The following is an 18151-nucleotide window of genomic DNA, read 5'->3' as shown; positions in this document are numbered from 1 at the left end:
CTGCACTAAGAAATGGTGATATGTCCTGGAAAGATTTTCTATCTCTTGCTGCTGGAAGGTATGCAACAAATAAGATCCTTCATGTTACACAGAGATAACTGATTGTGTTTCAGACTCTTTCTTTTCATGAAGTACCCAGATTGCAAAAGCAGAGGTGATTTGGTGATGTGACCTAGATTGCAGCTAAATGCCTTGGATTTGCAGGTCATCCATATGCTCTCCAGTTTATCAATCTGCACACACCCTAATTAATATACTTTCTTCGTCAGGACAACATGTATTGACTACACTAAGTTTCTGATGCAATTTCTTTTTATCTTTGGTTGCACCAGTTCCCTACGTTTACAACTTCATGCGTGATTTTGATCTGTTTTATTTTCTTCTGGTGCAGGAGAGCCAAAAGCTATACCGTGGACACAGCTTTGTCCCATAAGATGTGGAGCTGATACCTGGGCACATTTGGATGTTCGCCCAAAGGACATTGTCCTGTGGCCTACAAATCTGGGTTGGGTTATGGGACCTATACAATTATTCTCATGCTTTTTTAAATGGTGTGGCATTGGCATTATATTATGGTTATACTAAAACATTTGAGGCGCAAAAAACATGTATGCTTGACACCTCATTTAGATATTTATACTACCGGCAAAGTAATACCAAAGATAGACTTAGAAGCAGTTGCTTGTCATATCATAACTAAATATAAGCCTCACCTCTGTATTTCCTCATATTCCTGCAATATCCTATATTAGAAATTGATATGTTCAATTTACATGTGCCAGATGAAGGGCCTTCTTTAACTAAATTGAGTGGATAGAATGCAAAGAGACAAGAGTTTAACCCAGGTATGATAATGATGCTGAACAAGCCCTCACAGAGATGGAATTTAAAGAAACTAATTTGGAAACTGATCGTGAACTGAAGGTACGTGCATTGTTGTATTTACTTGTCAAGGGTTGTAAACAACAATGATGAAATAGTTTGTTCGTAAAAAATAAATATATTTTGTGGTAACTTACATTGATTTTACGCCTCTAATTTTTAGAAGATCATCATGGAAGCACCTTATATTTTGCTCGTACTAAGTAATATTTGGATGAAAGAGGATCCAGTTCCAATTGCTTTACTTGCTGCAGCCGCCGGATGAAGGACACTAGGGTGGCTTCTTCATGTCCACACTTATCCCGCGGCTGGTGTCTTCAGGTGAGCTCGCTTTCATTTGTTCTTTATTCAGAGCTCGAATGACAAATTTTTGCTGCAACCTTTCTATTAGGCTGGACAAGTTTTTCTCAATTATTCTGAATCATCACCTGGGATCTCTCTCCTTTAAGATTAGCTTAAATGGCAAATTAGCTGCGACCTTTCTCTGTAAGCTGGGCAACCAGTGTTTATCAATATATAAGAAATGGTGCATGATGGCACACAGAGTAGGTTTTGCAATTTTCATCGCCCGTTGCAACGCACGGGCATTTGTACTAGTCCTACCTAATATAGACATGCATTTAATTTTTTTTGTAATATTAATGTGCATTGCATGTATACATTTACAAGTCTATACCAATATAAAAAGACCCAAAGGGGCAGATCCAAACCATCTTAACCGTCAAATCATGTTATCTAACGGTTCAAATTCTTCCAATGGTGAGCACCAAACACGTTTAACGCTCTAATTACCCACCACTGTCATTGGTTATAAACACGTTTTGACTCAACACTATCCCATGAAATCTGCCATGTAATTAATATCCTACCATTCCCGCGAAAAAGTAATTGATATACTACTAAATAGCAACGTGCAACAGATATATTTTACCTAATATAACGTGCAACTAATATCCTATTTAATATAAACGTGCATTGCATGTATACATTTACTAGTATAAAAAACAACCGGGATACCTTCGGGTCATCGGAAGTTTACTATTTATACGACAATTACCTAAAATTAATGAAGTTATGGACATGCATGATATATACATAGTATAATGTGACGACACGAAGTCGGTGCAGAGCCCGTAATGATCATGACACGTACGCACTCCTATTCTCTTTTTTTTTTGTAATAGTACGCACTCCTAATTGGATTCTATATCAGTCGATCCAAGCCAATGCACGCAGGGAATTTCTCGATCGTGTCTAAAAGGGATCGATCTGGCTCGCGTGGTCTGATCGATCATGGCGCCGACGTCGCACTCGCACAAGACGTCGTCGACGCACAAGTCGGCCTTCGCCCAGGGCACGCACCGATTCGATATCGTCGGCTACAGCGCGGCACGGGAGGCGCTCGGCGGCGCCGGCGGGTCCGTCCGGTCCGGAAGCTTCGGCGCCGGCGGCTTCGTCTGGGCCCTCCTGTGCCGCCTCCATGGCCCCACGCCGGCGGCCGGGCAGTGCGGCCTCGCGTCGATCTCGCTGGAGCTCTCCAAGAACCACACGTCCAGGGACGTGGTCGTCATAGCCAGCCTCCGGATCCCCGAGCGCACCGGCACCGGCCAGTACCCGGCGGCCGTGTGGCGGAGCAATGAGGCCAAGGCCTTGGGCGCCAGGTCCAGGAACGCTGTCGCATGGGAGCTCGCCGTCCCGGACGCGTTCCGGGACCACGAGTCACGCTACGTCGACGCAGACACCGACTGCCTCACCATACACTGCACCGTCGACGTCCTCCTCGAGCAACAGCAGCAAGGGGACTCCGCCGCCACCAGGGACTGCTCCGTCGTCGTGCCGCCGTCGCCGAGCATCTCCCGAGACTTCCACAACCTTCTCAGGGAGAGGCGGTCGCCCAAGCCAGACGTTACGTTCATCGTGGAGGATGATGGCACCGAGGTCCACGCGCACAAACTGGTGCTGGCCATGCGGTCACCGGTCTTCGCCGCACAGTTCTTCCGCGGGGACATGAAGGAGCGGAGGACGCGGCGAGTGCAGATCGGCGGCATGAGTGCCTCGACCTTGAGGGTCATGCTCTACTTCATCTACACCGACCAGCAGCCCGCACCCAAAAAAGGAAGATGCCCTGTGGCCATGGCGCATGACCTGCTGGTGGCCGCGGATCTCTACGACCTGGAGAGGCTAAGGCTCATGTGCGAGAAGGTACTCTCCGAGAGGATCGATGTCGGCAATGTCATGGCGACGCTGATGTTAGCACACGACAGGCACACTTGCCAGCAGCTCGAGGCGTCCTGCATTGAGTTCATGGTGTCTCACCCCGACGCGTACGATGCCGTGGAGGCCACCGAGGAGTACAAGGAGCTCGAAAAAACATGCCCCTCATTCATAAACGAGGTCACCAAGAAAGTAGCCAAGAGCGCAGTGGCCCGCGGCAGATCTCCATCTACTTCCTCTTCCACCAATGGTGGTATCAGCACGACAATGAGGAGCACATCGAGGTATAACCCGTTGGCGATAATGAGCGGCACACACGAGTTCACCATCGAAAGCTTGAGCGCTGTGACTCTGTGAGGAAGAAGCATGGCGTTGGACAAAAAATCCGATCTGGTAGCTTCCAAGTGGGGGGTTACGAGTGGACCATGGATGTTTACCCATCGGGAAATACAGATGGCAAAAGCGAGCACATTGGTGTCTTTGTCAAGCCCTTTATTGACAACGATGATACCAAGGTGGAAGCCTCGGTGACTTTCAAGCCCGTTGACCCTACCGGGCAGTCGCCGCCGTTTCCTCTCCATAGTATTACGCATGTCTATGTCGGCAGGGCATGCAAGGGTTATGGGTATCAAGAATTCATCACCGCGGAATCTGCCTACTCACACTATATGGCACACGACGGCTCTTTCACCATACAATGCCGAGTCGAGGTAACCACGTCGTCCTGCACAAGCAACGCTGACGTAGCCGGTGCTGGCATTGTGATCCCCGTGGTTGTGCCACCATCAAACCTGGCACGACACGTTGAGCGGCTCCTCACGAGCGAGGAAGGCTGGGACATGAAGTTTCTGGTCGAGGAGAGTGAGGTCCGTGCACACGGGCTCGTGATTGCCGCGCGGTCGCCAGCGCTCCATGAGACGGCAACCAACATGGCCGGCCATGTTAAAATCATCGACGGCATGAGAGCCGAGACTTTCAGGGCCATGCTTCACTTCATCTATACCGACGAGCTACCTCCTATCAAAGACAAAGTTTCTGATGGTTCGGGGGATTCCACGATGGCGTTCGCCGGAGAGATGTTGGCGGCGGCGTGCCGGTTCCGTCTAGAGAGAATGAAGCTTCTATGTGTCAACTTGCTGGCCGAGAACGTCACGACGGTGATGAGTGCGATCGCCACCGTGAAGCTGGCGCGAGCTCACGATTGCCCGGAGCTAGAGAAATACTGCAAGCGGTACATGCTGTTGCCACACGTAACCGGTACTTGCATCGACCTGTTTTTAGAATCTCAACTAGCTTAGCAATAGCTTACCTAGCTAACCACCAGCAGATTCACCTGTAATAAAATTTTCTGAATCTTGGTCCTTAGCTCCTGATTACAGTTTCCTTTGCTAGTATTTCTAAAGCTACAGGATTGCTATTTTCTACAGTTTTGCTATTTCACATCTGGATGTGAAATAGCTACCTCACATCTAAGTCTATAGCCTTTGGATCTTATCCCTTTTTAAGATTTCGTGCAAAAAACTCAACTATCAATTCTACCCTAGATTTCTTCTTCATCCACATTATATTACATTATTATAAATCCAAGCCAAGTCCATCTAGAAAAAGAGCTGGGTGTAGAGTACGAAACTACTACTACTACGCAGATGATACTTGTTTTTTGTTTTGAGACAATCTCGCATGCTTTATTCATCGCCCATAATGTTTACAGGAAGAAAATTAAGATCTCCTGGTTGTCCTAGCCATACATGACGACCAAAGTCTAAGGACAAAGCATATCTAGCGAGATTGTGAGCCTCGAAATTCGAGTTCCTAAACTCTTGAACTACTTTACATGAAAGGAAAGAGCTTGCACGAAGTATTATTTCATGCACTATAGCTCCATAACCAGCCGCCGAGTTCTTCTGCACATCTTCAACCACCCTCTTGCAATCGGTAGCGATTTGAATGGAGTTCTCATATAAATTCTCAGCCAGAGATTGGCCTTCCCTTACTGCTATTGCCTCTAGTGTGCTCACATCCGTGATAAACTCGAGTTTTAAGATCGAAGCACCCAAGAAAACTCCCCGGTGGTCTCGGCACACTGCTCCCATGGCACCAAACTCCCCTTGTTGGGATACAGCCGCATCCACATTCATCTTTGCATGACCCTCTTGCGGAGGCATCCATGTATGCTCTCCCAAGCTAGCACGCTTCGTAACACTGCCCGCTCCTCTATCGATCATCTCCAAATCCCTCAAAAAGGAGAGTATGAAAGAGTTAGTAGTAAAAGGACTATCAAATATCTCTTCATGTATAGCTCTCCTTCTTGCTCGCCAGACTGCCCAAAGTGTCACCACCATTCTTATGAACTAGTTGATGCCCCGCGCGTTGCTGCGGGAAAATGTTGTGGATTTCTAAGTAACTTGAACAAAAAAATAAGTTAACAATTCGAATTAATAATATGAGATTTCTTATAGGTAATGATGAGCAACAATATGATAGCTTTCATATAGAGGCAATGATTAAAATTATTAGTGGTCTAATTATATATTGTATTGATTGCATGAACCATATCTCAGCATAATCTATTTCACGTTGTTTGGAGGAGTGTCTTCTTCGACCAATAGGTAGTAGAGAAGAGTAATATAATGCAGGCGGGATATAAAATTTATCACTCTGGTATATATTTGATTTTGTACTACTGAAGGCACATAGAAGTATATGAGATTGTTCCTCAGTTACAATAGAACTTTTCTTCCACTCAGTTACATTAGAACTGATCTCCCACAGAAACAATTGGTAAGGACATGTGATAGATGAAATAGAGCAAGGTAAGTAAACCGAGAAAGGTAATCAATAAATTATATAATGACTGGACCAAATGTAATAGACCAAGCAACCATATAGCAGGAACCAATGAAAGTAGCTACCTGACATATTGAGACGGGGGACACACGGCAAAGGAAACAAACAGAGCGATCCAAATGCAACCATCCAGCCAAGGACCATCGATATTGAGATACACCCATTGGCACCTGCACATCATAACAAAAAGGAAGCCAGCATGCACATGCACAGAAGGAATATGAAGCAATCAAGAGCAGCGGAGAACACGACTTTGGTCCTCGCATGCGGCAACAGCAGCATCCGGCTTCAAAGAACGGCTCTCTGTCAGGCTGGCCCAGCCGGCTACACCGCTACTCATAGCGGATGTGGCACCCAGCCCGTGCGGCAAAGGCCCTCGGCCACGATGCCGCTCATCCCGGCACAGCAACATTGTGTGGCGTCGTCAGCAGCACGCGTCGTTGTCGACGCAGGACGGCGCGTGGCGAAGCCCTTCGGCTTGACCTGTTGCTGCTACCACGGCGAGCCTGGCCATGGAGGCGGCTAGCATGGCTGCACCCAACGCTACGTCTCCTGACCGGCCGTCCGTGACGACGCCCTCCGGCGTGCACGCGCGTTGGCTGCCCAGCAGCCCAGGCTACACTTCTTAAAGGGAGATGAACTGCATCCGTTACCCATGCATGGGAGGGAGAAGAAAATCCATCCGTTTCTATTGCAATACAAAAGTGGGATTTGATGGGCATTGAAGAAGGAAACGGAAGCCATGGTGATTGCAGAGAAGTAGGAAGCACCGACGGAGGGCCCTACAATGGGGAATTAATTGTGGAAAGAAACTCATGTAGATATCTGTGAAGTGAAGGAGAAGAAACGATGCGATCGGGCAGAGCAGCGGGCCTTGGGCCTAAAATGAAGTTGTATGGTGAAGAAACGAAAAAGAGAGGAAGAGAAATTAAATTACAGGAATAAGAAAAGTATTTGGAATTGATGATGTGGCTAGAATGCTGAGGTGGAGTGAGATGGATGGCTGCATGTAGATTGATGATGTGGATAGCTTGCATGTCAAGAGAAATCATGTAGTGGGGGGCTTCTATTTAGATATAGTAGATTCCCCGTGCAGCAACGATTCATGCAATGTGAACATCCAGTTTTTTGCATCCAAAGAAAGATTGCCCAGCATAGTCTCCACCATATCCTCCGAACACAGTGACCATACACTCCTGGCCATCACGCAAGCTACTAGTGCGTGCTTCCAGTCATCTTGTGCAGAACAGAAGGCGCACACACTCGTAGTAGACATATTCCGGTGGTGTAGCACCCCGGCTGTTGGAATTGTTTCATGGCATAGTCTCCATAAGAATACCTTGATTTTTGATGGGACTTTAATGTGCCACAGGGACGTCCAGGCTGCTTCTTCTTCTGCCTCATTTGAGTGTCCTCCAACCGGTTGCAGTAATGCTTCGCCTTGCAGTTTCATTTTCAACAAAAATTTGTAGACTGGCCTTACTAAAAAAACGCCTCGTTCGTCCTCCCCCCAAGCCCAAAAATCATCGACTCTTCTAGTACACAGCGGGATTTTGAGTATCACATTTGCATCAACTGGCAGAAAAGTCGCACGAACCTTGTCCTCCTTCCACTTTGCCGAGGTTGGGTCAATAAGTTCAGCGACACGTACTGGTCTATCCGCCGCCAGACACGCAATTGGTCCCATTAGGCCCGATCGGGGTAGCCAGTTTTGGTCCCAGATTCGTGTCTCCTCTCCTGTTCCGATCCTCCGGGCCAAACCTTGCACTAAAGCTCCTCTCCCGTCTAAGATAGATCTCCATATTTGTGAGGGCCTGCTGCCTAGCTCGGCCTCAAGAAAGGACGAGGCAGGGTAGTACTTGGCTTTCAAAATCCTGGTACTTAATGTAGAGGGGGTGTGTATAATCCGCCAAGCCTGTCTGGCCAGTAAAGAGAGGTTAAAAAGATCAATGTCTTGAAAGCCTAGTCCTCCCAAATACTTCGGTTTAGTGCATACATCCCAAGATATCCAGCATGGTTTCCACTTCCCTCTTTTACTTCCCCACCAGAATTGCCTGATCAGCCATGTGATACTTTCACAAATACCTCTAGGGAGCCTAAAACATGACATAGAATATACGGGTATAGCCTGAGCCACTGCCTTGATTAACACCTCTTTACCCGCATATGACAAAAGTTTCTCCATCCATCCTTTGATTTTCTCCCACACCCTGTCCTTTAGATACTTGAAAGTACCATTCTTAGCCTGCCCAACATCCGTTGGCATCCCTAGATACCGATCAGTGAGTTGCTCATCATAAACCTGCAAAGTGTTTTTGATCACGTCCCGTGTAGCCTGCGGGCAACCTTTGCTAAAGAAAATTGACGACTTTTCATTATTCACTCGTTGCCCCGATGCATTGTAGTATGTATCCAACAGGTTTGACACCACTTCTGCCCCTTCTGTACTCGCCTTGAACAGCAACAGGCTATCATCAGCAAAAAGCAAGTGGTTAACAACCGGAGCTGTCGGTGCCACTTGGACTCCTGTGAAAGCTGACGACTGAGGAACTGATTTCAGTAGGCATGAAAGGCCCTCCGCTGCTATCAAAAAGAGATAAGGGGAAATAGGATCTCCCTGCCGAATACCTCTGCTTGGTTTGAACTCCTCCAACTTTTCTCCATTAAACAGAACCGAGAAAGAGACTGACTTGATCATATTCATTACCACATCTATCCGCTGTTGAGAAAAACCAAGTCTCTCCATCATTGCTTGTAGATAGTCCCATTCTAGCCTGTCATAGGCTTTCATCATATCTAATTTAAGAGCACAATGGCTATTCTTCTTGGATTTACTCCCCTTCATAAAATGCAGACATTCATATGCCGTGATTATATTATCACTTATCAATCTGCCCGGCACAAACGCCGATTGCTCCTCTGAAATGATCTCTGGTAGTATTTGCTTCAGCCTATTTGCAATCACTTTCGAAGCAATTTTATACAATACATTACACAAACTTATGGGCCTGAACTGAGTTAACAAGGTTGGGCTCATTACCTTTAGTATAAGAAACAAGAAAGTATCATTGATACACACTACATCCTCCTCCCCTCTGACTATCCGAAGAACAGCCTTTGTAACTTCTGCTCCACACACATCCCAATGGCGTTGATAAAAGTGAGCTGGAAAGCCATCCAGACCTGGGGATTTTGTGGGAAACATATGAAAAAGAGCGGTTTTGACCTCCTCATCCGAATAATCTGCACAAAGTATACCTTTCATCTCCGGGGTAACCTTTCTTGGAACATGGCAAAGAACAACCTTCATGTCCGTCACCTCATCTGTTGTGTACAGATTCTTGTAAAAAAGCGTGACCATCTCCTTTAGTTCCTCCGGATCATCCACCTGTACCCCTAGTGAACTCATCAGGGCCTTTATCATGTTCTTTTTTCTCCTCATGCTCGCTCTCATATGAAAGAATTTCGTGTTCTTATCTCCCACCGAAAGCCACTCTATCCATGATCGTTGTCTCCATAGTAACTCTTCTCTGTGGTATAGTTCCACCAACCTCTCATTCACTTTCTTCTCCTCGTGACTTGGGCCCGAACGCCCCTGTTCATTGCGCATCTGCTCTAGCTTCTGTTTTAACTCCTTGATCTCCCTGCGAATGGACCCAAAGGTCCTTCTGTCCCATCTCCTCAAATTATTTGACAGATCCGCTAGCTTGATTTTTAGGTCCTCTACTCTCTATCCGTCCAAAGAAGCCGCCCAGGAAGTAGCAATAGTGCTCCTCAACTCCTCATGGGTCTCCCAGGCAATTTCATAGCGGAAAATTTTGTCCCGTACCTGATCCCGTTGCGCGGCCAGGTTGAGCTCGAGCTGGATCGGGCCATGGTCCGATGTCGCTGATGTTAGGTGATTAAGACATGCCGATGGGAATAGAGCACACCAATCAGTCGACCCGAGAGCGCTGTCTAACCTTACTCTTGTGAAAGAACCACCCGAAACCTTGTTCTCAAAAGTCCAAAATCTGCCTTTATAGCCAATGTCCACCAACATGCAAGTATCAACCACATCCCTAAAGCCTTGGATCTGAGCATTAATCCTCTCTCCAACCCCCTCATGTTCTTCTAGACGTAGGACCTCGTTGAAATATCCGATGCAGAGCCAAGGGAGAGTGCTCAAACTTGCTATGTTTTTAATAGTTTCCCAAGTCTGATGTCTCAATTGAGTTTGAGCCTCGCCATACACCAGAGTCAGCCTCCACGGGTCAAAACCCGGGTCACGCACCTCGCAATCCAAATGATAGTCAGAATAGCCAGAAATATCAATATTAATTGTATTATTCCGAAACAAACCGATGCCTCCGCTTCTACCAACACTGCTCACAGCATAACCTTTATCAAAACCAATTGAAGTAGCTAGACTTTCTACCCTACCTTTGTCTATTTGAGTTTCTAGAATACAAAGCAAGGTAGGGGCAAAGTTCTTCACGATCTCGCGAAGTTCACGAACTGTCGAGGCTTTGCCCACACCTCGATAGTTCCAACAGATGATACTCATTGTTCCCGGCGGTACTCCTCATGGGAGCCCGCTGATGCTACTTTGTTTGCTTCGTTTTCTCCTTCCTCTATGTTCCCTTCCACTTCAAAACCATGCATTCCATTGCTGTCCAACTTCCTTCCCTGGCCTTCACCTTTCTTTGATCTTTTCACTTCTTTCCTCGGAGAAACATATACTGGGGGCATCGGTGGCACCCCCGACGGCTTCTCCCTCACCACCATCGCTGTGGACTCAATTTTTGTTGCTGCAACCCCCCCCCCTTTTCCACCGCTGGCTCTGGCAACATAGCTGCCGTTTTGTCAGCCGAGAGACGCTTGAGCGAGACTCCAGCTGGCCCATTAACTCCATCCTTAGATATGTTCGTTCTCCTCCCATCCACCACTTCTGATCCTCCATTGTTACCGCTCATGGGGCCTTTATTTTTCCATCCATCGTGATTAAGAGGCTGCGTCTGCCACTGCAAATCATACTGGTTTGGCTGCGTAGTCTCCCCTTCTCCTTGTTGTCCGGGCGCCCCCGGTGCTTCTCCATGGGGCTGCGGTGGCCGGGCGTTAAAGCGCCAACTCTGTTTTGGGTTATAATGTTCCCCGCCCCTACCGTGTCCCCCCTCTCGCAAAACTTCCTCTCCCTCTCTGTGATTGAGAAAAACCTCGCCCCAGAACTCGAACTCTAACATTATCTGCAAATAAAAAGTCTCCCCACTCAAACGCCGCTTCATCATGCACACCATCACCGCACTCCTCATGCCAATGCCCGAACTCTCCACAATTGTAACAGAAAATTGGCAATGATTAGCAATGCCGTGCAAGCATCGTGGGCCAAACCGGAGAAGGTAATTTGTATAAATTATTTGATATGAATGCTACTTTCCAAAAATACAAAGGTGAACATTATTCCATGTGCACACATATAAATAGTAAATTTTAGAAAAATTCAAAACATTGTGAGATTCTGGGTGATCAAACTTGGCCGACCATTCTCCTCACCTGTTTAGTTTAGTAAAGAAGGACGCGACTAACAAACAGTCGACTGTACGCTAAGCATCAGATCCACACGAGTACTAGTTATAAACATGACAAAATTGCTGATGTCAGCCAAGATTCCTCTAAAATTCAGATTTCAAAATGTTTTGTAGCTCAAACCATTGATCCGATTGAAAAATTGTTTTCACGTAAAAAATTTGTCACGATGAGATCTTCGAAACTAGATCCCATGTTGGTATGTTCCGATGATTTTTGGGGTCAAAAGTTACCATACATATGCATAAGTTACATAAGTTATCAATCTATTCACACCAGACTTACCAGGCATCAAATTAAACTAGAAGTTTTTGGCAACGTTTCAATGACTTTTATAGGTCGAATGTTATCACTTGATTCTATAAAGAGTTACCCAAGTTACCAATATTGTTCATATGTTTTTTTACTGGCAACATTACATCGGTTGTTTGAACTACTCACGGACAATTATCAATTCGAATACTAGATATTACCGCAACCACCCACGTAACTACATCACTACTGTAGTGTTTTTGCTACTACCTAGCAGGCTGGGTAACCTGTATCATGCCATGGCGATAATTTAGCATAATCAATCTACTAACTATGTTAAATTCTTCCTAAATCTAGAGATATGATCACATATGCATGTCACCACAAAATCACAAGGGTAGAGTTAAGCATCCTGACATACTATAAGTTATCAGGCCGAAGCAGTGTGAGTTATGAGGCCAAAGCAGTAGGAATTATCAGGTAGAACCAATTTAACTTACCATGCTGGAAAAAAAGAATGAGTTGAACATGCTAAGAGAGTGAGTTAAACATTCTGGCACTATATAAGTTATCAAGTTGCATAAAGCTCTCTCATGTTGAATGTAAAAATAAAGTGTTAAAAGCAGATCAAATTAAACTGTACACACGGTATAATTTATCAGGCTAAAACAATATGAATTATCAGGTAGTATACCATGCCAAAAAACATAGATTCAATTAACCAAGCTAACAAAAAATGGTTGTTATTATGCTTAAATACATGAAGTTATCAGGCTCTAGCTGCCTATGTCATCAAGATGAAGTAAAACATGAGTGTTGAAAGCAGTCCGAGTTAAACATTGTAACACGTCACAAGTTATCACGCTGACATTTTGTATTTATGAGGCTCAAGTTACATAAGTTATTTAGTTGAGGTAAAATTATAACTATTGAAAGCGGTTAGAGTTATACATGCTAACACAATGTAATTTATCAAGCTAAATCAATGTGAATTATCAGGTGGAAACAAAATTGGAGTTGCCACACTAAAAAACAAAATGGGTTAAATAGGGAAATAAAAGTGATTTTTATCATGACACCCTAGGAGTAATCAAGTGGAAGAAAAAACATGAGTGTTGAAAAGTAGTTCAAGTTAATCATTCGTACACATCACAACTTATCAGGCTGACATATTATAACTATCAGCCTCAAGTTACATAACTTATCAGGTTAAAAGTAAAAAAATGAAGTGTTGAAAGCGGAATAAGTTAAATTGCTACACACAGTATAATATAGCAGGCCAAAAATGTATGAATTATCAGGCTAAAAAGTATGAATTATCAGGTAAAAGTTGTTTAGGGTACCATTCTGAAAAAAATGAATTAACCAAGCTAACAAAATTGGTTGTTATCATGCACACATACTTGAACTCATCAAGGTGATACGGAGTATGTTATAAGTTATCAGGCTCAAGCTGCATAAGTCATCAAGATGAAGTAAAAATATGATTGCTGAAAAAAGCAGTTCGGGTTAACCATTCTGACACATCACGACCTATCATGTTGACATATTATAATTTATCAGCATCAAGTTGCACAAGTTATCAGGTTGAACGTAAAGTTAAAGTGTTAGAAGCAGATCCAGTTAAACAACTACACATGGTATGATTATCAGGCCAAAAACGTATGAATTATCATGTAGAAACATTTGAATTACCATGCTGAAAAATAAAATGAGTTAAAACATGCTATCAAAGTGAGTGTTATTATGCTGACACAGTAGAAAGCTACCAGACTAACATCGAATAAGCTATCGGGCTCAAGCTGAGTTGAAACAAATTCAAGTTAAAAAATATGCATTGTCAAGATAAACAGTTTAGATGCCATGCTGAAAAAAGAGCCAAACAGGCTAACACATTACAAACAAAATCATACAGATTTTGCTAAGCAAAGTGATGCGAAGTTCAATACATGTTGAGTGTTATCACGCTGGTGAAGGAAATATGCCCTAGAGGCAATAATAAAGTTATTATTTATTTCCTTATAATCATGATAAATGTTTATTATTCATGCTAGAATTGTATTTTCCGGAAACATAATACATGTGTGAATACATAGACAAACAGAGTGTCACTAGTATGCCTCTACTTGACTAGCTCGTTAATCAAAGATGGTTATGTTTCCTAACCATGAACAATGAGTTGTTATTTGATTAACGAGGTCACATCATTAGTAGAATGATCTGATTGACATGACCCATTCCATTAGCTTAGCACCTGATCGTTTAGTATGTTGCTATTGCTTTCTTCATGACTTATACATGTTCCTACGACTATGAGATTATGCAACTCCCGTTTACCGGAGGAACACTTTGGGTACTACCAAACGTCACAACGTAAATGGGTGATTATAAAGGAGTACTACAGGTGTCTCCAATGGTCGATGTTGGGTTGGCGTATTTCGAGATTAGGATTTGTCACTCCGATTGTCGGAGAGGTATCTCTGGGCCCTCTCGGTAATACACATCACATAAGACTTGCAAGCATTACAACTAATATGTTAGTTGTGAGATGATGTATTACGGAACGAGTAAAGAGACTTGCCGTTAACGAGATTGAACTAGGTATTGGATACCGACGATCGAATCTCGGGCAAGTAACATACCGATGACAAAGGGAACAACGTATGTTGTTATGCGGTCTGACCGATAAAGATATTCGTAGAATATGTAGGAGCCAATATGGGCATCCAGGTCCCGCTATTGGTTATTGACCAGAGACATGTCTCGGTCATGTCTACATTGTTCTCGAACCCGTAGGGTCCGCACGCTTAAGGTTACGATGACAGTTATATTATGAGTTTATGCATTTTGATGTACCGAAGGTTGTTCGGAGTCCCGGATGTGATCACGGACATGACGAGGAGTCTCGAAATGGTCGAGACGTAAAGATTGATATATTGGAAGCCTATGTTTGGACATCGGAAGTGTTCCGGGTGAAATCGGGATTTTACCGGGTTACCGGGAGGTTACCGGAACCCCCCCGGGAGCCATATGGGCCTTCATGGGCCTTAGTGGAAAGGAGAAAGGGGCAGCCCAAGGTGGCTGCGCCTCTTCCCCCTCCCCTAGTCCTATTAGGACTAGGAGAAGGTGGCCGGCCCCCCTCTCTCCCTTCCCCTCCGAGGAATCCTAGTTGGACTAGGGTTGGGGGGAGGAATCCTACTCCCAGTGGGAGTAGGACTCTCCTGCGCCTCCCTCTTTGGCCGGCCAGCCTCCCCTCCTCTCCTCCTTTATATACGGAGGCAGGGGCACCTCTAAACACACAAGTTGACACAAGTTGATCCACGTGATCGATTCCTTAGCCGTGTGCGGTGCCCCCTGCCACCATATTCCTCGATAATACTGTAGCGGAGTTTAGGCGAAGCCCTGCTGCTGTAGTTCATCAAGATCGTCACCACGCCGTCGTGCTGACGGAACTCTTCCCCGACACTTTGCTGGATCGGAGTCCGGGGATCGTCATCGAGCTGAACGTGTGCTCGAACTCGGAGGTGCCGTAGTTTCGGTGCTTGATCGGTTGGATCGTGAAGACGTACGACTACTTCCTCTACGTCGTGTCATCGCTTCCGCAGTCGGTCTGCGTTGGGTACGTAGACAACACTCTCCTCTCGTTGCTATGCATCACATGATCCTGTGTGCGCGTAGGAAAATTTTTGAAATTACTACGAAACCCAACAGTGGCATCCGAGCCTAGGTTAATGATGTTGATGTTATATGCACGAGTAGAACACAAGTGAGTTGTGGACGATACAAGTCATACTGCCTACCAGCATGTCATATTTTGGTTCGGCAGTATTGTTGGACGAGACGACCCGGACCAACCTTACGCGTACGCTTACGCGAGACCGGTTCCCTCGACGTGCTTTGCACAGAGATGGCTTGCGGGCGACTGCCTCTCCAACTTTAGTTGAACCAAGTATGGCTACGCCCGGTCCTTGCGAAGGTTAAAACGGAGTCTATTTGACAAACTATCGTTGTGGTTTTGATGCGTAGGTGAGATTGGTTCTTACTTAAGCCCGTAGCAGCCACGTAAAACATGCAACAACAAAGTAGAGGACGTCTAACTTGTTTTTGCAGGGCATGTTGTGATGTGATATGGTCAAGGCATGATGCTGAATTTTATTGTATGAGATGATCATGTTTTGTAACCAAGTTATCGGCAACTGGCAGGAGCCATATGGTTGTCGCTTTATTGTATGCAATGCAATCGCGATGTAATGCTTTACTTTATTACTAAACGGTAATGATAGTCGTGGAAGCATAAGATTGGCGAGACGACAACGATGCTACGATGGAGATCAAGGTGTCGCGCCGGTGACGATGGTGATCATGACGGTGCTTCGGAGATGGAGATCACAAGCACAAGATAATGATGGCCATATGATATCACTTATATTGATTGCATGTGATGTTTATCTTTTTATGCATCTTATCTTGCTTTGATTGACGGTAGCATTATAAGATGATCTCTCACTAAATTATCAAGAAGTGTTCTCCCTGAGTATGCACCGTTGCAAAAGTTCTTCGTGCTGAGACACCACGTGATGATCGGGTGTGATAGGCTCTACGTTCAAATACAACGGGTGCAAAACAGTTGCGCACGCAGAATACTCAGGTTAAACTTGACGAGCCTAGCATATGCAGATATGGCCTCGGAACACGGAGACCGAAAGGTCGAGCGTGAATCATATAGTAGATATGATCAACATAATGATGTTCACCGATGAAACTACTCCATCTCACGTGATGATCGGACATGGTTTAGTTGATTTGGATCACGTGATCACTTAGAGGATTAGAGGGATGTCTATCTAAGTGGGAGTTCTTTAATAATATGATTAATTGAACTTAAAATTTATCATGAACTTAGTCCCTGATAGTATCTTGCTTGTTTATGTTGATTGTAGATAGATGGCTCGTGCTGTTGTTCCGTTAAATTTTAATGCGTTCCTTGAGAAAGCAAAGTTGAAAGATGATGGTAGCAATTACACGGACTGGGTCCGCAACTTGAGGATTATCCTCATTGCTGCACAGAAGAATTACGTCCTGGAAGCACCGCTAGGTGCCAGGCCTGCTGCTGGAGCAACGCCAGATGTTATGAACGTCTGGCAGAGCAAAGCTGATGACTACTCGATAGTTCAGTGTGCCATGCTTTACGGCTTAGAATCGGGACTTCAACGACGTTTTGAACGTCATGGAGCATATGAGATGTTCCAGGAGTTGAAGTTTATATTTCAAGCAAATGCCCGGATTGAGAGATATGAAGTCTCCAATAAGTTCTATAGCTGCAAGATGGAAGAGAACAGTTCTGTCAGTGAGCATATACTCAAAATGTCTGGGTATAATAATCACTTGATTCAATTGGGAGTTAATCTTCCAGATGATTGCGTCATTGACAGAATTCTCCAATCACTGCCACCAAGCTACAAGAGCTTCGTGATGAACTATAATATGCAAGGGATGAACAAGACTATTCCCGAGCTCTTCGCAATGCTAAAAGCTGCGGAGGTAGAAATCAAGAAGGAGCATCAAGTGTTGATGGTTAACAAGACCACTAGTTTCAAGAAAAAGGGCAAAGGGAAGAAAAAGGGGAACTTCAAAAAGAACGGCAAGCAAGTTGCTGCTCAAGAGAAGAAACCCAAGTCTAGACCTAAGCCTGGAACTGAGTGCTTCTACTGCAAGCAGACTGGTCACTGGAAGCGGAACTGCCCCAAGTATTTGGCGGATAAGAAGGATGGCAAGGTGAACAAAGGTATATGTGATATACATGTTATTGATGTGTACCTTACCAATGCTCGCAGTAGCACCTGGGTATTTGATACTGGTTCTGTTGCTAATATTTGCAACTCGAAACAGGGACTACAGAGTAAGCGGGCACTGGCAAAGGACGAGGTGACGATGCGCGTGGGAAACGGTTCCAAAGTCGATGTGATCGCGGTCGGCACGCTACCTCTACATCTACCTTCGGGATTAATATTAGACCTAAATAATTGTTATTTGGTGCCAGCGTTGAGCATGAACATTATATCTGGATCTTGTTTAATGCGAGACGGTTATTCATTTAAATCAGAGAATAATGGTTGTTCTATTTATATGAGTAATATCTTTTATGGTCATGCACCCTTGAAGAGTGGTCTATTCTTACTAAATCTCGATAGTAGTAATACACATATTCATAATGTTGAAACCAAAAGATACAGAGTTGATAATGAAAGTGCAACTTATTTGTGGCACTGTCGTTTAGGTCATATCGGTGTAAAACGCATGAAGAAACTCCATACTAATGGACTTTTGGAACCACTTGATTATGAATCACTTGGTACTTGCGAACCGTGCCTCATGGGCAAGATGACTAAAA

The 18151-nt window shown here is 44.8% G+C and overlaps 1 pseudogene; it reads left to right on the top strand.

Annotated features, from left to right (window-relative positions):
• Nucleotides 1–2175: 2175 nt before the first annotated feature.
• Nucleotides 2176–4394, top strand: LOC123129258 (BTB/POZ and MATH domain-containing protein 3-like; annotated as a pseudogene).
• The last annotated feature ends 13757 nt before the right edge of the window (nt 4395–18151 follow it).

The sequence above is a fragment of the Triticum aestivum genome, chromosome 6A (assembly GCF_018294505.1).
Source record: "Triticum aestivum cultivar Chinese Spring chromosome 6A, IWGSC CS RefSeq v2.1, whole genome shotgun sequence".
NCBI lineage: Eukaryota > Viridiplantae > Streptophyta > Magnoliopsida > Poales > Poaceae > Triticum > Triticum aestivum.
This window is presented reverse-complemented; position numbering and strand designations above follow the sequence as displayed.